This window comes from Pelodiscus sinensis, chromosome 1 (assembly GCF_052426305.1).
Source record: "Pelodiscus sinensis isolate ZL-2025 chromosome 1, ASM5242630v1, whole genome shotgun sequence".
Taxonomy (NCBI): Eukaryota; Metazoa; Chordata; order Testudines; family Trionychidae; genus Pelodiscus; species Pelodiscus sinensis.
The window spans coordinates 166,797,295-166,817,778 of record NC_143052.1 but is presented as its reverse complement, the minus strand read 5'-3'; the positions used below and the strand labels follow the sequence as shown (position 1 = coordinate 166,817,778).

Sequence of the window (20,484 nt, the reverse complement as noted above, 5' to 3'; positions counted from 1 at the left end):
CAACATGGAAAGGGGGCGGGGGGCCTGATTGGAAGGATTCCTTACTGCAGAGTGACCACTGGGGGCAGCCGCACCAAAAGGTGAGTGGCTAGCTGGGGTCAGAGATCACTATCTTTCTGGCCACTGGCCCAGTAAGTGGCTCTCTTGCTCCATATCCCTCCCCCCATCCCTGCGCCCCAGTGCTGGATTGGAGCAGGGTGAGCCCTGCCGTCCCCACCGTTGTGCCCTCTCTCCTCCAGGGAGTACCACCAAGGTTGGGCAGTGTAGCTCCAGGCCCCGGTACCCCCCCCCGCAGGAGACACAGGCCCCACCACCACCAATGGGCCGCCCAGCACGGTTGTACTGGCCAACTTGTCTGCTCCCCCACTATGCCAGGCCTGTAGAGCGCTGGTGGAAGGCCTCTAGCCCCAGGGATTGGTGGCATGAGGTGCTGTGCACAGGTAACGCAGGGTAAGTCTTGTAGGTTTATTTTATATTTGAAAGGTTATTGTCACAAGCTTTAAGAGTTAGGAACTGCTCTTGTAACTAGGGATGTAAGAGTGTAGCCATTTAAATGGGTAACCCATAAGCTGCATAATGGTTACCCAAATGACTACACACGGCTCCTGGTCCAGGTCCCAGGGAGCTACCTGCCACCTGCTACCTTATTCAGAGGGAACAGCTCAGGGGTCAGCTGGTGCGCTCCAGGAGTCATCTTAAAAGCCAGCTCTTGGCACGACCTGCTCCTGAGGAGCTGGCTGCTGCCTCATATGTAACTGCTGAAATTTTCAGTGTTTACATGGTTACTCAATTACATGTATTTTAACATCTCTAATATTAACATAAAAGCTTAAATTCTGCAGAAATTCATGCCATTCTCTTTAGTCATGAGTCGAAAGCTTTCTATTCAACAATGGCAGTAGGTAAAACTCTTAAATTAATAATTGATTAAATTGGTATTTTGAAAAAAATATGGCATTGTGTGTGAAGAATGTTAGCATGCATGCAAATGAGGTGGCCAGCATGGCCGCTGTGGACAATGACTGTTCTGGCATGAACAGCCTAAGCAGCCCCTCCCCACAGCCAGCCCTTACCACTGTGGACAGGGGCTGGTCCAGTACCAGCCGCTGTGAACAGGGTTTGTTTCAGTACCAGCCACTGTTGACACCGGACAGGGACTGCTGGACTCGGCATGAGCCGAGACCTAGTAGTACTGGCTAGCGCTGCTCGCTGCGCCTCTGCATTTTAAATGTAATAAGAGCCTAGTGGCTCTTACTATATTTAAAAAGCAAAGCTGCAGCGTGGGTGGCTCCAGAGCCTGCACAAGCCAGGACTGCTTATTCCCAGTTGGGGTCAGCTCCGGGAGCTACACCTGCTGTTGGTCTGCACAGTGGTGCTTATTGACTAATCGTATATGATTAGCCAGACAATCACATTTTAACGTCCTTATGTGTAACTGCTGAAATTATCGGTGGGATGGCAGTCGACTCCCCATGAGCTGGTGCATGCGGAGAGGATTTCTGCATGTACCAGTTCCCGCCTGATAAACAGGCAGCAGTGTGGGGTAGCAGGCAGCTCCCTGGGAGCTGGTGCATGCTGGGTGCTAGCTTTTAAGCCAACTCGCCATGTGTACCAGGGGCCTGCGTGTAATCGTGAATGTTAACTGATAAGCCCACACTTATTGCTTAACCGTTTACATAGTTAAACTTTCACATCCCTACTATAAACCAAAATAACCAGTCATGGTATAAAAATAAAGATTTATTCTTTAATTTGGGAGATAAATAACTGACACTTATGTGATTCATAATATTTTGTTGCCAGAATATATTTGACACAATTTTTGAGGTCGGCAATCTAGTGCAATGTCATAATTGAACTTCAGTATATTACTTTTATTATCTCTTATTATCTTTGACCATGTCACCTAAAGGTGTCGCATAGCTATGTTGTTTACTCTCACTGTTGCAATTTTGGTGTTGCATGAATTATTATGCCAATAATAATGTGGGGACCAGTGTGTTTTGGTGGTAACAATGAGACTAAAATTGCTACAGTTTGTTTGACTTTTTTGTGTACATTTAAATCTGACAGTAACAGTACTTCGTTGTTTTTTCCATTGAATGGAAAATTCATCTTGTGATAAGTGATCCTTTTTTTCTCCCTAACACACTGATGTAGAGAGCTAGTCTTTTTAGTATGGATCATTTAATGCCAGTAGGAAAACAGAGCTTCATCATTTTCAGTTGAAATTTAAGATGAAAAGTTTTCTCCATAGCAATGCGTATGATACTGCTCCAAAGCACAGCAGTAGTTGAGCAGTCTCCCCTTGATGGTGTGATCTTCAAGGAAAAGCAGCGAGCTCTAGGATGCCATCTATTCAGATAGAAAAGAAGGAATTTATTTTAAAATAAGACCTGATACACATGAAGGGTGGGAGATCTATAACCTATGTTTGGATGAAGACTGTTTTTATGATGTTAAGTGGGCTTTGGCTACATGGGGATTTGTTGAGACCACAATTCCCTGATGTATTCTGAACAAGTTTAAAAATAAAAATAAATTTTATCTAAAGGAAATACTTCTTGGCATACATACTTAAAAGGATATTTTCTCTATGTAAAAGAAAAATCTTCTATAGTTTTCAGGAAAAAATGTGGTAAAGTGTCTACCTTACTTGATTAAACTTTAAAAATATGCATATCCCTAACTCTGATTTTCAGGGCTTAGTTTCTATGAGTTAAGTTCTACAAGATATTCAGAGGGGTAACTGAGTTAGTCTGTAACAGGAATAATTTAAAATTCAACAAATAGTCTAGTAGCATTTTAAAGACTAACAAAACATGTAGATGGTATAATGAAGAAGTGGGTTGTGCCCACAAAAGCTCATGATACCATGTACATGTTTTGTTAGTCTTTAAGGTGCTACTAGACTATTTGTGGTTCAGGTTTTTTGTACGAGATAATTTTTTTGTTTTCTGTTTTGAGAACCTATTTTTAAAATTTTCCTTTTTTCATTTGGGTATATTTTTCTATACTCTCTCCTGTTTCTACTGAAATATTTTGCTGTGGAGAAGACATGGCAAATGGAATTGTGGGGAGGGATAAGGAGAGGAAACTGAAAAATGATGTGTGTGTGGGGGGGAAGAATTAACCATCAAGAAAGGTTAGAAAAAATTAAAAATAATAGGAGGGGTAGGAAAAAGAACTAAGAAAGAAGAGAACATTATATGTTATGTGTAGCCTTTAAATAATGCAGTATATGATTGGACTTTATATGCTGCTTTACCAGGACACAGGAAAGTGAATGATTTGTCTGGTTATGGTTCCTATATATTGTTTATCTGGGGTAAATTCTTGAAAAAGAAAAGTTAACTACAGAAAGAATACCAGAGAATGAAATGAGATATGGAGGAGAGCCTGTGTGATCCCTTTGTCACAAGGATTAATTGATGGCAGAAAAAAGTGTAGTTTCAAGATTTTTAGGGATAGCTCAGACCATATCCTCCAGATCCTTGCTAAGTAGCTGTTATTTGCTGATTTCCCATTGAGGCAGAAAAACATGACATCCACTCTTAACAATAACAGTTTCCTGATAACTATAGCGTAAGTGTGATAGGAATATATCCAGCTAAATTAATTGCTATACTGTGCAAGGATGTTTTCTTCAAAAGAAAATTGCCCACATCTCCAGTGCCCAAACCTTAAATTGGAAAATATGCGCGCGCACACAAACACACACACACACACACAAATAAATAAAATGTTAAATTGCGGTTATCTGGCTCAGCGGGGGTAGCTTGCAGAGCCGGGTGGAACCAGGACTGAGTAGTCCGAGCTCATGCTGGCTCCCGGAGCCACTCATGCTGCGACTCTGCATTTTAAATGTAGTAAGAGCTGCTATGCTCTTACTGCATTAAAATGCAGAGGCACAGTGCCCCAGACCAGCTCCTATTGGCTGGAAACAGCCAGCCAATCAAAACTGAGAGATTGGCTTGAGAGCCTGGGGCAGTGCAAGTCTCCCCATGAGGAGTTGAGAGCCACATGGAGGGGAGTACCCTGTACTTTCAAGTGGGATGGGGCTGCAGCAGTCAGGGTGCCCAGCCTGCCTTGGGGATGCTGCAGCCTGCTGGCCAGGAGACACTTAGGTAAACTCCTCCCAGCCAGAGCCTGCCTATGGCAACCCCCAGCCCCTCCTGCACTCCAACTTTATCCCCCCAGATCACCATCCAAAATCTCTAAACCCCCTGTTCCAGGTGACAGCTCCCTCCCTGACCTTGTACCTCCTTCTACACCCCTCCCGCAGGCCAGAATCCTCTCCTGTACCCGCATGCCCTCCCTGACGCCACACTCCAATCCCCTAACCCAGGTCACAAACCCCCTCCTCCATTCACACTCCCTCTCAGACCCCACACTGTTTCCTGCACCCCAGTCCCTTGCCCCGTGCGTCCTTCTGCACTGAATCTCCAACCTAGACTCTGCTCCCCCTCCACAGAAAAGCCCTTGACCCCTTACCAAAAATCTTAGTGGCCCCCCCACCAAAAATTATTGCCCACCCTGATGTAAGGGCTCCACTGGTTGTTTAGCAGGCTTCCTACTTCTGATGTACTTAAAAAACATTTTACTATTACTTTTTGAGTTTTTGGCTAGCTGCTCTTCAAACTCCTTTTAGGCTTTTCTTATTATATTTTTATACTTAATTTGACAAAATTTATGTTCCTTTCTATTTTCCTCACTAGGATTTGACTTCTACTTTTTAAAATGTCTTTTTATCTCATTGCTGCTTTTTCTTGAGGGTTTAGCCACAGTGGTACTTGGTTGGTTCTCTTAATGTGTTTTTTAATTTGGGGTATACATTTAAGTTGGACCTCTCTATTCTGGTGCACAGTTTGCTGCACTCCTCAGTTGGGCTGGGGAGTACAGTGAGCAGATGATCTGTCTCAGCTGGGGGGACATTTATCCCTCCCCCATATGTGTCTGCTGGAGCTGCAGTGGCCAGGGAAAGGCACCTCTCACTTGACCCCAAGCTGCTTTGGTGAGAGAGAGAGAGCTGGGGGTAGTCTTTTCTCCCTGGGGCAGCTTGCATACTGAATCCCTCATCACCAGCCCCATCCCAGAGCAAAGATTTAAATGAAGCATGTATATTTTCATTTTACTTTTCCCCCCAAAAACCCAAAACTGAGTGAAGGATCCAAGCAAAGCCAGGGTAAGTCTTCTAGTTGTTTTTTAAATGAAAGTTGAGTGTCAGGCACACCATTCTACTACAGGCAGTCCCCGACTTACGCGGATCCGACTTATGTCGGATCCACACTTACGAATGGGGCTTTTCTTGCCCCGGAGCTCACGGGCGGCGGGTCTCCCGGTCTCCCTGGGGACCCCCGCCGCTTAGGCGGCTTTGCTCCTGTCCCCCTGGTCTGCTGGGGGGGTCCAGCGGCTTTGCTGGACCCCCCCAGCAGACCAGGGAGACAGGAGCAAAGCCACACGGGCGGCGGGGTACCTCCACCTGTGCGGTTTTGCTCGGGTCACCCTGGTCTGCTGGGGGGAAGGAGGCGCAGCTAGTGCGCCGCCCCTCCCCCCAGCAGACCAGGCTTTTGTTGCGGGACACCTCGGGTAGAGCAGCTGGGGTGCTGCCGGGTTGGTCTTGTGGGAACCCACCTGGCAGCGCCCCAGCTGTTCTGTCCCAGGCTCCAGATTCAGCAGCTGTTGAAACTGATCAGGCTGATTCCAGGAAGCTGGGGGCAGAGCAACTCTGCTTCCGGCTTCCTGTAGTCAGCCCCTGGTCAGTTTCAGTGGCAGCAGCTGAATCTGGAGCCAGTTCTGACTTACATACAAATTCAACTTAAGAACAAACCTATAGTCCCTATCTTGTATGTAATCCGGGGACTGCCTGTACTTACTTTGGTATATGTGGGACCATGTCTCTAGAGCTGTTGCTATATCAAAATCTTAAGTGTGGCCCTTGAGCAGGAAAGTGGCCCTGTCATGAAAAATTCCCTTCTAGGACATGAATTTCCCCAATCTACATATGAATGGACTATTCCATGCACTCTTCACTGGTGGACAAGAAGTCTACCATCTGGAAATCTGTCAGATTATAAGAAGTTAAGGCTGTTACTACAGATTAAAGTTTCCTGAAAGCTTTGAGCGATATGGCTTCCCCCCTCTACAGATGGGCACTCCAGCTTGTGAGACTTGGTTTTATGACTGGGAAATGACTAGTGACCTTTGAAAGTCTTTTCAACAAGAGAGCATGGCATGATTCCTTCATTGCTGGATTTCGGAGAAGAAACTATTTCCTTTAAAAAAAAAATTCTAATCCCAGACATTTCTGATGGCCCATACTTAATGTGGTTTTGTTCAATTTTGGCTGTATATTTCAGTTCATGTCATGCTGTTTTAGGAACTGCTCTTTAATTGAAGGAACTAGATCATAGTCTTCCACTTTTCAGTGTTACTAGGTGAGATTAGCACTATTGTCATCAGATCATCCATTTGTGTTGCCAGCCTGGATCTTTCTTTCAGTGCAGTTCATCACACTAAAGCCATGTTAACAACTTGATGCTGAAATTGTCATGCATGCTTCAGTAGTAATCAACCTACCCCTCAGTGAAATATTTTTGAAAATTTGTATTACTGATCGAAGGGACAGTTCTCTTGAAATATTCTGTTTTCCTTGAATCCACCATAAAGAATCCATAAACTGCTTGGCCAAAGCATATACCGCAGACTTTCCAATGTCCTTCTTGGTTTAAAAATAAGTTGGAACTCAAGCATGTAGATTATACCTCTGATGTGGCTGCAGATACCCTTTCTTTTCAAAGTACTTCCACTCAGTTGGATATTTATCTTTCTTCTGCAAATGAACCCATCTTCAGTAGAATTGTTGATGACTTCTACTCTGTTGACACGCACTTCATCCAAGTTTCAGTGCTTTCCTTAGTTGCACTTAATGTGCGATCAGAACTTTCTCATGATGGAATATGAAACTGATTTGAAAACATTCAGCAAGTCAAGCAAAAGTTATTGTAAATTTCAGGCTGCCTTTGCCTTTGATCATCCTGAGTGTTCTACATTAGAAGGTGAGTATCAAAACCGAGCATATGCTCGCTCTTTTTCTTTCTTTCTTCCTTTTTTTTTTCTCTTTTTCTCTTTCTCTCTCTAAGTGGGTCTGACACTTCCTCTCCTCCCACTCAAATTTTTTTCTTTGTCACAGGAATTCCCCATCTTAACTTGTTTCATCTCTTGAGGAGTTCCCTGACTTACTTCATGTACTCTACCCATTTTCTTTATTATGTCTTTGATGCTTTTCTATTCAAATACTCCCCCTCCCCCCCCAAAATCTGACCACCATTCTACCTGTTGCTTTTTTTCCTTTTTCTTTGACAAGAAAAATAACAATTAATATACACTTTCTGTGATACCTGGGGGGGTCAAACTGCAAAAAGTAAAAACATGCAATATATATATGTATATAAATAAATATATAACAGAAGGGAGAGTCTATTGCAGGCCAACACATGTTTTTTCTTGTTACTAAACTTATCAGTGACATGAAATGTGATAAATTGGATGTGCACTAGATTTTTTCCTTTTTTTGTGTGCCTTGCTTCCTGTCTCTTCATAAACTCCCAGCAATGTTACCTTTAATTTTAGCCTTTTACAGTGTGCAAGAACTGAAACTGTTTCTATACATGGGGTGGGGGAAAAAAAGATAAGGCTAATTAAACAAAACCTATATCGTTTACCTTGCTTGCCCAACAGTAAAAGTAATTGCTAGATGAGCATATAATGTTTGGCAGGGTGGGCACAAAAGACAAAATTCAGATGATTGGACCTGAGTTGTTTAGGCTAAAAAGGATGACTTAAAAAATTGTTGCGAGGTGAAAGGTCTATCCCTAGTGAGTTTTAACATTCGGTGAGTTTTCTCATAATATATTTTGAATAGCCTGGCTGGATTAGGCTGGTCTATTTCAGTGGTTTAGGGATGTTAAATTTTAATTAATTAACTAATCGAGTAGTTGATGGAAATCCCATTGACTATTGAATTAGTTGATAAGGACTAGCACAGCGTTCTGCCTTTGAAACCAGCAGGGGCTCTTGTGCATTTCAAAGATTGAAATGCTGCATGGAACCCAGGGTCAGGGATGGGCGTGCAGGATCAGGGCAGGATGTGGGGTGTAGGAGCAAGCTGGGAGTAGGGTGTCTGGCCAGAGGGGAGGGGGCACATATAGTATGTGTCTAGGAGGGAGGGTGCAGGATAGGAATGTAAGAGACTAGTTGTCTACCTGATAAGCATATGCTTATCGGGTAGTCGAGTCATGACTTGACTACTCACCCCCCCCCCCCCCATTAGAGAGAGGCAGCAACGGGAAGGAGCAGGAGCTGGTGCTGGGGGGAGCACTGTTTCCACGGGGAGGTGCAGGGCGCAAGCCAGAAATCAACTGATTCCCGGCTCGTGCCCAGTCTCCCTACTATGCCTTTGCCTTTTATATGTATTAAGGGCCTAGCAGCTCTTAATACTTTTAAAAGGCAGAGTTGCAACTAGATTAGCTCTCAGGGCTGCCCTTATCAGCTAATCAAGTAGTTGATTAGCTGATTAAACACACTTTAACATTCCTAATGCAGAAGCAGGGTGGAGGTAGGGTGTCTGGCCAAAGGGGAGGGTACAGGAGCGAGCTGGCGCTGCAGGGTCTGAGCATGAGGGGAAGGGGAGAACTTACTTGATTTCACACCCCACACTGCTCCCAGGCATGGCCTCCCGCTGCCAATAGGAGTGGTGTGGAAAGCCTCCAGGAAGTATGTTCCTGCACTGCTGTCCCCCAGCTGGGGGAGGGGAAGGTAGCAGCGCATAAAGTCGTTTCTGGCTTTGCTTCTTCCCTGCAAGCCAGTTCTGGTGGGGAGGCTCGGGCTTACTCCGTGCTGAGCGAAGCCGGCACTGGCACTCCAACCTTATTGGGGGGGAACAAGGCTGGAGCACCAGCGCAGGCTCCCTACTGTGGGGAGAGAGGGATGGAGGAAGTGGGGGCCGAGCTTGAACCACAGACCTCCTGGAGGTCAGTGGATCGCAGTTTGAGAACCACTGGTCTATTTCACAACTGTCTAGCAAGTTTAGTGTTTATTTCTGCTTCAAATGTAAAAGCCCCCCTGCTTGGCTGCAGTAGCATTGCACTCATTGCTGTTTAAAATCCTGTTTAAGAAATCAGCTCTTTGAGTCTGATGTTGATCCCACTCATGGTGCGCATGTACGGCATGCATATGTGTTCAGAAAGTTATCTAGCCGTGTCCAGTAGCGGTTGCACATGTGCCCTATACGCCCTAAGGTTATCCTTCTTAAGGGCATAAAGAACAGAGGGACCCCCCAATTGTCACTGATTCCTTCTGACTGTGCCTTGACACAGTGATGGAATAAAATAGTTCATGTAGTTATAGTAAATGTTTTGTTTTTACATGCTGGACCTTTTAATGTTTCTGTTACCCTTTGGTACAGAAGAATTATTTTTTTTATTCTGTTAGTACGAGGAGTCATCTTTTGTACCTGAGTTTTGTTCATCCGGGTTCTAGTCTTGTACATTGTATATAACAGAAATTCCCCTAAAGTAGTAATTCTCAGTCTTTCCAGATGACTGTTTCCATTTCAGGAATCTCATTTGTATTGTGTACCCTGTTTTACTTCACTTAAAAAAAGGGTGGATTAATTTAAATCAGCAAAAAATCAGAGCCCTAGCCCTAGCTTCAGCCCTGCTCCAGGGCTGGAGCTGTGGGCCATGTGGCTGGTGGCGGCTTCTCCGGCAGCCCTGGCCAGGGCCAGGGCTGGAGCTGCGTGATGGGCTGCTGCTCCTCTGGTAGCCCTGTCTGGCCACAGCCAGATGCCGCATATGGTGGCAGTGGCAGCTGTTTTAGTGGCACTGGCCGGGGTGGAGGCTGATCCTGCCAGGCTGGAGCATCCCTGCCTGTGGCGTGCCAGGCTCCACAGAGCTGGAGCACCCGATAAGGGTGATGTTAATCATTCACATCCATATTTTGAATAGGAGTTAAATTGTTTAAAAAGAGCTTTATTGTTTTATATTAATTTTTGTGTGCGTGCTATGTTGGTTTTTTGTTTTTAAACTGCCCAGCTGGTGGCCTTTTTTGAACTTTTAAAGATTTTAAGAAGTATTGTTTCTTTATTTTATAGAAATACCTATAATTATTTTTAAATGTTTATTTTAATGATAACTTTTATTGTTTTAGTTGCTTTATTATTGACAGAGGGATTTAGGATGTTTATTTTGGATTTCTCTCTTTATTTCCACTAACTTCATGTTTAATATTAATCACTTAAGGGAAAAAAAGTTAAAATTGGTGAAAGCATCAAGATACTTGAAGAGTTAACTAACAAAGTTAAAGCTGTCAATAGATGCTTGCTGTCAGTTTCGCAACCTCGAATAAAATATTTGGATGGATTTTTAGTGGAATTTTTTAAAAGCTGATTTATTTTATCTCTATAGTTTTTTAAAGTTTGTTGGGTTTTTCTGAGAATTTGAGGTCCTTTGTCATGCTTGTTATGAGACTAAATAAATACTTTAAACTTTCTTGGATTACTTTTTCTAGGTGAATTTTTTAACTTAAAAAAATTATTTTAGACTTTCAGAGAGCTTTGGGGGGGGGCATGTGTATAAATTGGAAGTTAAAACAATTGACTTATTTACATTGCTTACCTTTCTAAACTGCTGTTCATTTTTATATTTAAGCTTTGACCAAGGTTGTTTGTTTTTTTTTTTCTAGCCGAGGTCTCTTTTGGCCTGGACTTCGATAATTTCTGTATTTTAGCAATGTTTAGTTCTTCGAGTGATGTCCCTGTGGGTGTGCCACTGTAGGTGTCAGGCTCGTCCCAGCACAGCAGATCGGAGATTTTCATAGTGGTAGTTGGCTGCACCATGCATGCACGGTTGGTGCCTCATAGCGTTCACACCCTTCTGCTCATGCGTGCGTCTGGCTCCCGCCAGTTCCTCAGCCACCCCCGGCTGCGCATGGAGGGAACAATCTCTCCTCAACTAATCCAGTCAGTTTTAATTCAATGTAAATTAGTTCAAATCTTCATTAATTAGTATAGTTAGTTAGAAATATTCATTGTTCTTTTTCCTAAAAAACAAAAAATGGTTATTGTTCTTATGTATAGAGTTAGTTAATTAGTGAGTTGCTCTCAGCCTGGATGCTTTAAAAAAAAAAAAAAAGACTGAGAGACTACGATTCAGAATGCCTGGTTCACCAGCCTTTAAGAAGTGTGACACATGTTGTGACCCCATGCCTGCCTCAAATGGACACTCGTCTTGTATCCGGTGTCTAGGTGAGGCCCATGTCCCACAAAAATGCCTTCACTGTTCCAAGCCGATAGCAAGGGCACATTGGGACTGAGAAATGTGCCTCAGAATGATTCTGTTTGATAAGGCATTACAGCTGGTGCACATGGAGTCCACAATGGCTTTGGAACCAGCTGTTCCTCAAAAACGTAGAGCCTCTTCACCAGGCTCTGTTCTGCCAAACAAGAGCAGGGCGTCACCAACTTACTCCCTGCTGTCCCTCTCTTGGAGCACGATGAGTATTGGAGACAAGCCATGCACATCCGGCACCGTCTCTTCTCATTCCAAGACGCTCCTACCCTCCAAAATTATGAAAGCACCCTCTAAGGTGCTGGCATCACGGTACTGCACAGAACAGAGTATCAGCTCGGCACTGGCGGCTCCCTGTTTCAGGTTGGCACTGAGTCCTTCACTGGCACAGTGCAAAACACCCTTGGCACTGGGATCATCCGAAAGAGTACTGACCCACAAAAAGGTCTCATCTAAGTTGGATAAACCACAGATCCCTACACCATGCTCCATTTCACTGACTTTTTCTCCAGAACTGGCACCGATACCCCTGGCACCTCATAGCCGACTGCTCGAGCGGCATGATTCGCCTCAATCACCACTCTCCAGTGTCTACTGTGGAACCAACAAGGCGTTCTTATTACCATTCTTGACACATATGGTCTCCCCACCACCATCTTCTAGAGCATCTTGTAGGCACATCCATTTCCCAGTATCTCTGCGTGCTGCCTGCTGGGAGGAATGCATGCCCTTGTACTCCTCTCTAGATGGTCATCCCCAGATAGACCTCATTATCATTACGACCATTATCATCATGGATCCCATCGCTACTTTTACCATCGGCGTCACCGATCACCCTCTTGAGGATGGTCCCCGTGCAGTTGTGTGTCATTCACACATCATCACATCCCAGTTTCGTCACAATGCCACCCCTCTCCACTGCCACCTCAGCCACCATCTCCCCAACTACATCATTCTGAGCCTGAAGAGGGACAAGTCAGTGAATATGAGTCAGCAGTGTGATGCTGTTGCAAAAAAAGAAAACATGATTCTGGGATGCATTAACAGGTGTGTTGTGAGCGAGACACGAGAAGTCATTCTTCTGCTCTGCTCTGCGCTGGTTAGGACTCAGTTGGAGCATTGTGTCCAGTTCTGGGCACCGCATTTCAAGAAAGATGTGCAGAAATTGGAGAGGGTCCAGAGAAGAGTAACAAGAATGATTAAAGGTCTAGAGAACATGACCTGTGAAGGAAGGCTGAAAGAATTGGGTTTCTTTAGTTTAGAAAAGAGAAGACTGAGGGGGGACATGATAGCCGTTTTCATGGATCTAAAGGGGTGTCATAAGGAAGAGGGAGAAAACTTGTTCATCTTGACCTCGGGATGAAACAAGAAGCAATGGGCTTAAACTGCAGCAAGGGAGGTTTAGGTTGGACATTAGGAAAAAGTTCTTAACTGTCAGGGTGGTTAAACACTGGAATAAATTGCCCAGGGAGGTTGTGGAATCCCCATCTCTGGAGATATTTAAGAGTAGGTTAGATAAATGTCTATCAGGGATGGTCTAGACAGTATTTGGTCCTGCCATAGGGGCAGGAGACTGGACTTGATGACCTCTCGAGGTCCCTTCCAGTCCTAGTATTCTATAATTCTATGAAGTCTCAGATACGGAGGAGCAATCACTTGACACCTCCGCAACAGATCAGACCTCCTCTTCCTTTCTGGAGCTGTCGCCTCCGGATGATCTTAAACAGTTCTAAGACCTGTTTAAGAGGGTGGCAGGAAGTTAGGAAGTTCAAATGGCAGAGGTACAAGAAAAACAGTACCGCCTCCTTAAGAATCTCCAACCTGCTCACAGTGCCAAGATAGCAATTCCTCTTGACGAGGCTATCTTAGAAGCAGCGGAGGAAATCTGGCAGACCCCCGCTTCCTCGCCACCAACGAACAAATGAGCAGATAGAAAATACTTTGTTCCATCAAAAGGCATGGAATTCTTGTTTTCCCATCTGCAACCCAATTCATTGGTCGTCGATGAGGTGCATTATAGATCAAAAGTGCCCCAATATAAGAACATCACTGCTGACAAAGATAGCAAATGCCTCGATTTGCTTGGATGCAAAGAGTATGCTTCAGCTACACTACTACTTCGAGCAGCCAATTATGCAGCACTTTTATTGAACCATAATTTCAATAACTCTACTACATTGATGACCCTCATGGACCACCTTCCCAAATCCAATAGGTCAGTATTGAAATCAATTGTCCAGGAAGGCTATGCATCCTCTAGGACAGACCCTCAGATAGCAGTGGACGTTGCTGACACAGCCACCCGATCAACAGCCACGGCTATTGTAATGAGGAGGGTTTCCTGGCCTCAGTGCAGGAGTACCCTGGGACCTGTAAAACAAAGTTGAGAATCTACCCTTTAACAAACATAAGCTATTCGCCGAAAAGACAGATGAGCTCCTCGGCTCTAGTAAGGACTCTCGCACTGCATTACATACTTTGGGGATGTACATGCCTCCATACAGACAAAAATGATACTTTCCATACCAGAGATGGTACGACTACACATATAACAGGCAACACCAACAGCAGTAACAACGTGGTTTTGACCGACACCGCTCTCGCCAGCGACTGCAATGACGTCGAAACCAAAATAATCGCGCGCAGAATCAACCTGAGATTTGATTCTTCGGTCGAGTGCAGTACGCTTCTTTCAGTTGTCAAACAGCAGCATCACAACTTACCAATATTCCATTTCCTCCTAAAACCTTTTTACCATCAGTGGTCTGTGATTACAGCCGACCGATGGGTTTTGGAAATAGTCTCATTGGAATATCCAGTACCCTTCCTGTCTCTTCCATCATCTACCCTACCTTCCCCGTCCCTCATCAGGGACCCCTCTCATGAGCTCTTCCTCCGGGAAGAAGTCAACCATCTTCTTTCATTAGGAATGGTAGAGAGGGTTCCGAATGAGTTCAAAGGAAAGGGTTTTTGCTCTCACTATTTCTTCATGCACAAAAAGTCAGGTGGGTAGAGGTCCATTCTAGACCTGTGGAAGCTCAATCGTTATGTCTGCAAACAATGTTTCAGAATGATCACTCTTGCATCAATAATCCCTACATTGGACAATGGAGACTGGTTTGCTGCCCTCAACCTCCAAGATGCCTACTTCCACGTGACCATCCATCCTGCCCACAGGAGGTTCCTTTGCTTTGTGGTAGGCACAGAACATTTTCAGTACAGGTCCTGCCATTTGGCCTTCCATTGGCCCCCAGGTATTCTCCAAGACCATTGCAGTGGTAACAGCACACTTACATAAAAAAGGTGTTGTCATTTTCCCCATCTCAACGATTGCCTCTTAAAAGCCTGTTCATCTGCGGAGATGCATACAATGATAACTATTACCAGACAAACATTCAGTTCCCTTGGTCTACTGATCAGTGATCAAAAATCAGTTCTGGTGCCATCTCAAAACTTAAAGTTCACTGGTGCTCGTTTAGATGCCCTCATAGCAAGAGCTTACTTACCCATTCAGAGATTTCAAACTATCCAGGATTTAATTTCGGTGCTATTCTACAGTCCATCGGTCCAAATACTTACTTGCCTAAAGCTCATGGGCCATATAGCGGCAACTACATATGTAGTGATGCATGCACTCCTGAATTTTTGTGCACTGCAACACTGGATAGAATCTGTCTGTTTTCCTATGAAATACCATGTCCACAAAGTGGTGTCACCTCCAACCGACATTTGCGAATCCCTCAAGTGGTGGACGGTTCACACAACCTCCTGTCCGGCATACCTTTTTGCCAACCACAGCTTTCATTCCACATCACCACAGATGTTTCCCTCATAGGTTGGGGAGCTCGCATGGACTGTATGCTGGTCCAGGCCCGATGGTCGCCACACGAGACATCCCTTCATATAAAACTTCTAGAACTCAGGGCTGTATGCAATGCTTGCAAATACTTCAATTACATCGTGGTGATGTCTGTAAGAATTCTGACTGTGAAGTTGTGAATGTATTATATCAATTGTCAGGGTGGCATACGATCCCGATCCCTCTTTGCAGGGATTGGTGCATTCAAAATGACATCACACTGGTGGCATCATATGTACCTGATGTCATCAGCATCAGAGCAGGTTCTCTGAGCAGACACTTCGCACCAGATCATGAGTGGGAGCTTCGCGACAATGTCCTTCTCCGTGTCTTCCAACGATGGGGCTTTCCACTCATATATCTCTTTGCTGCCTATCTCAACAAGAAATGCCGCCACTATTGTTCCAGACCAGGCATAGGTTTTAGATCCCTAGACGATGGTTTTTCTTCTCACCTGGAGGGGGCCGCTCCTTTACGTGTTTCCCTCCACCATGCTTGTACCCAGAGAGTTAGATAAGACCAAGGTGGATGGGGCCAATCTGATATTAGTAGCGGCCGCCTGGGCCCGTCAACACTGGTTCCCCTTCCTGCAACAAATGTCTCCGTACCCTCCATGCCCTCTCCCCAACCTGCCATACCTCCTTACTCAGGAGCAAGGAGCCCTACTACACCCCTAGCCTCATATCCTGCAGCTGACGCCCTGGCTCCTAATTGGCTCAACATGTCTGAGGACCTTTGCTCGACACATGTCAAAAAATATTAACAGTAGAAGACAAACTACTAGAACTACTTACCTTTCTAAATGGAGAAGGTTTACATCCTGGTGCTCTGGACCCCACGTAGAACTGCCTACATCCTCTCTGTACACATTCTTAGACTATATAGCCTACCTGAAACAAACTGGCTTAGCATTAGCTTCCCTGAAAGTGCACCTCGCAGCTATTTCGGCATTTAGACACTCAATAGATGGCACCTCAGTGTCTGCCCACCCTACTACTAAAAGATTTTTAAAGGAACTCACTAACCTTATTCCTCCCCCCCTACTCCCCCCCGAAGACCTGTCCCTCCACCATGGAGCTTAGATCTGGTGCTCGGAGCTTTAACTAGGCCACCATTTGAGCCTCTGGCTACCACTTTGCTTCAGATGTTGTCTCTTAAAGTGGTCTTCCTCCTCATGATATCATCTGCCCGCAGAGTCAGTGAGATGGTAGCTCTGATAGCAATCCCACCTTACTCAATCTTCAACAAAGATGGGGTAATCCTAAGACCCCACCCAGCCTTCATTCCTAAAGTCTGCTCCGAGTTCCACACCAACGAACCAATAATACTACACTCCTTCTGTCCTAAACCACATGCTTCTTTCTGGGAGGCAACTATGCATTTCCTTGATGTCTGTAGAGTGCTTGCCTTTTACGTAGAAAGGACTAAGCCATTCTGTAAAACGGACCATCTAATAATTTCACTTGCAGACTGATCCAAGGGAGAAGTGATATCATCTCAGCAAATCGCAAAGCTCATCACTTCTTACATTATCTCCTGTTACTCTATATGCCACACACCACTGCCAGCTCAACCAAAGCCTTACTCCACAAGAGCAGTAGCAGCATCAACTGCTTTTCTGAAAGGTGTGCCTCTTAGGGACATGTGCCTCTTAGCCACATGGTCTTCCCATGATACCTTCGTGAGACATTACACTATCCAACACCAATTAGCTGCAGATGCATCGCTGGCATCAGCAGTACTTTCTTTAATATCAAATTGTGACTCCGATACCCTCCTTCTGGTCTTTTTGGGTACTGCTACACTGTCACCTGCAGTGGAGCACCAACGGGGACGTCACTTGAAGAAGAAAGTGAAGTTACTCACCTTGGTGCAGTAACTGTTCTTCTAGATGTGTCTTCCCCCCCCCCCCCCCCCATGGGTGCTGCACTACCCGCCCTCCTCCCCGCTCCGGAGCCTTTTTCTAATGTTTTTCAGATTCCAGGGCCGATTCGAGGAACTGGTGGGAGTTGGACCATGCGCGTGAGCTGAAGGGTGCGAACGCCGTGAGGAGCCAACTGTGCATGTGTGGCCCGGCCGACTACCACTTTGAAAATCTCCGATCTGCAGCGCTGGGACGAGCCCAACTCCTACAGTGGAGCACCCACGGGGACACACATCTCAAAGAATGACAGTTACTGCACCGAGGTGAGTAACTTTGCTTTCCATCTTTTCCTTCCATGTTTCAGCTATCTGATCTTAACTAAATTTTTTATAGTTAAGTAATTTAAATGGGATTGTTCTTGTACCTGCTACAACCATCCCAATTCATTATTTGCGGGCTCATTTTTTAGGAAGCACCCCATTTCCTTCAGAGTGACTATAAGGCCTTCTGTGTTATGTGTGGTGACAAATCATAGAGCAGGAGTGGACAATAAGCAGATTGAAAGACAAATACGGTATATTGGCACTTAGGGTCAGCCATAATAATAAAGAAGCATGGGTGAAAGTGATGATTTAACAGCTCTCTTTATTCTTTGTGACTGGGAATGGGCTATTTTAGTATTCTTTCTTCCATAACTATGGGTGCAATGGAGGCACACATCCAAACAAGCGCACATGACCTTGATATTAGTGCACAAGACAAAACCCACTTTGCTCATGGATTGAAAATCTTAGAGGGAACACTGGTGCTGAGAAACAAATAGAAACTCCAGAACTTTCAGGAAGCAAGAGCTAGTAGTTATGGTGGATAGACTAGAGCCATGAATTCATAGACTTAGTCTCATAAAAATGTGTAGCATGTTTGTGATGAGGTATGCATAACTGTTATTTTTAAATGAGAAGTTTAGTATTCTATTGATTTTAAAAAATAATTAAAAAAACTTTTAATGTATAAAAAAGCATCAATTTTTATAAATCCTGTTTAAAATGTGCTACTTTACAAAATCAGACATGGAAGTACAAAAGTCTCAACATCTCTTACAGAAAAATTGCTGGATTTCTCATTTTTATCATATAGTTATCAAATACATCAATATAAATATTTTACTTGCATTTCAGTGTGATACTTCAACCTAATTTTTTTCTACTTGTGAGTCTCTTGTCTAAATTCAGAGTTCCTGCCATTCGCGGCTGAAGCCAAAGCTCTGCTGCCTGGGGTTCAAGCATATAACTTAGCTTCATGAGGCTATGAGCAGCTGCCTCCTAATGCCAGCCTTGCACTTCAAATCCCCCTAACCCAACTCTGAAATGACCCCTCCCCTGGGAACATCAACCCCCAGTTGAGAGAAACTGATCTAGATGAGTTGAGTGTCCCGTGTAAGACCTCTGAGTACTCTCAGGGATACTGGTTGAGAACCTCTGCCCTGAAGGATAGACGTGGCAAGTGTTTATATGGATGCCAAGAGATGCAAAATGAATTTAAATGTGGACAGATAGCATGTTAATTGGGGCGCAAAAAACTAAAGAGCATGAGCCTAAATTAAACTTAAAAAACAACAAATAGTCTGGTAGCACTTTATAGACTAACAAAACATGTAGAAGATATCATGAGTTTTCGTGGGCACAGCCCACTTCTTCAGATGACCGGACTAACTTGGCTACTCCCTGAAGCTTCTAGATTAAACTGTTCATTAAATTGATTGGGAAACAAATTAGTGTCTTGGCATTGCACGGAAAATAGTCCATTAGAAGGAGAGAATGCAAAACCAGTTAATGTTTTTATAAAATGCTTGTTGATTTCTCCACTAGACTAGCATGTGCCATATTTACACAGCATGATTTTGTGGTTGAAATCAGGGGTCTGGAAGTTAGAAGAAAACCCAGAAGTCCTAAGTTTTAGCAGTGCCTCAATTTGTCATTTATATCTGTATATCTGTGTGTGTCTATCTGTGAGTCCATTTGTTCAAGAAGTCCTCCTAAACTTCCTTGGCACTACAGTAAAATTAAATGATGGACAAATTTCCACCACCCTATACCGGAAACCTGCCGACCGCTACACTTACCTTTATGCCTCTAGCTTCCATCCCAGACACATTTCTCAATCTATTGTGTACAGCGAAGCCCTAAGATAAAACCAGATTTGCTCCAATTTCACAGAGACAAACACCTACTGGATCTGTAGATAGCATTCATAAAACTGAATACCCACCTGGAGAAGTGAAAAAATGGGTTGACAGAGCCAAAAAAGTACCCAGACATGAACTACTTCAAGACAGACCCAGAAGAGAAAACAACAGAATTCCACTTGTCATTACCTATAGTCCGCAACTTAAACCCCTCCAACGCATTATCTGCAATCTACAGCCTATCTTGGAAAATGACCCCTCACTCTGAGGCGTTGGGGGGAAAGGCCTATTTTCGCTTATAGACAACCCCCTAACCTGAAACAAATTCTTTCCGGTGATATGCTACACAGCTACATCATAAGGATCCAGGAACCCACCCCTGCAATCAGCCCTGGAGCCAACTCTGTACAGGCAATTTCATCACTGGACCCAACATCATCAGCCTCCAAAAAATCAGGATCATTTAACTACACATCCACTAAGATGCTATATCTGTATGTGGTTATGGTAATACATTTTGTTATACATGCAGTCCCGGGGTTACGTACAAGATAGGGACTGTAGGTTTGTTCTTAAGTTGAATTTGTATGTAAGTCAGAACTGGTACATATTGTAGGGGAAACTCTAGCCAAACATTTCTCCAGAGCTCAGTTTTATTCTCCCACACCTCACTTCCCTCAGTCCTTTATTCTCAAGCTGAGGTGTCTGCTGAGAAAAGCCGCTCCGCATTTCCCTGGTCTGCTGGGGGGAAGCAGCTAGTGTGGGTTTGCCTCACCCCGTTTGTAAGTAGGGATCCGATGTAAGTCGGATCCATGTAACCTGGGGACTGCCTGTACTACCAAGTCTTTAAGTAATCTAAATTAAAAATGCTTGGTTGAATTAATCCTTGGTACAAGCCAGTGACAAAGACTTTTTTGTATCCACTTAATGCTTTTACTGTCCAGGAAATCAGAAATTCAACCTCTTAAGACATTGTCATTTTGAGAGTCTATGCTTGTCAGTTTTTTGTAATACAGCACTCAATTTATAGATTTCGTAGAATAGTCTGCAGTAACCTTTAGAAGCAGTTTTCTTTTTTTGGTGTGTCTGCTCTTCGAACTTAATTTTTTTCCTGTCTTTAAACCTTGCATAATATACATATATTTGAGAGTCTGTCTGTTCAAGAACTCACCTATTCTGTAAGAGCTAGGACCACCAAATTCAGTATGCATCCTCTTCAAATCATAAG

General features: G+C 44.2%; 1 protein-coding gene and 1 long non-coding RNA gene across 5 annotated transcripts in view; one reads left to right on the top strand and one right to left on the bottom strand.

Annotated features, from left to right (window-relative positions):
* POU2F1 (POU class 2 homeobox 1) overlaps positions 1 to 20,484 on the top strand; it is a 200,370-nt gene that overhangs the window by 17,978 nt on the left and 161,908 nt on the right. The gene's annotated exons all lie outside the window — the stretch shown is intronic.
* Positions 2,191 to 20,484, bottom strand: part of LOC112545990 (uncharacterized) — a 37,915-nt gene continuing 19,621 nt past the window's right edge. Inside the window, exon 5 of one of the 2 annotated variants that reach the window (XR_003089589.3) lies at positions 2,191 to 2,355. This is a non-coding gene — a long non-coding RNA (uncharacterized LOC112545990). The remainder of the gene's footprint in view (positions 2,356 to 20,484) is intronic. The other variant, XR_012897674.2, reaches the window with a different exon arrangement.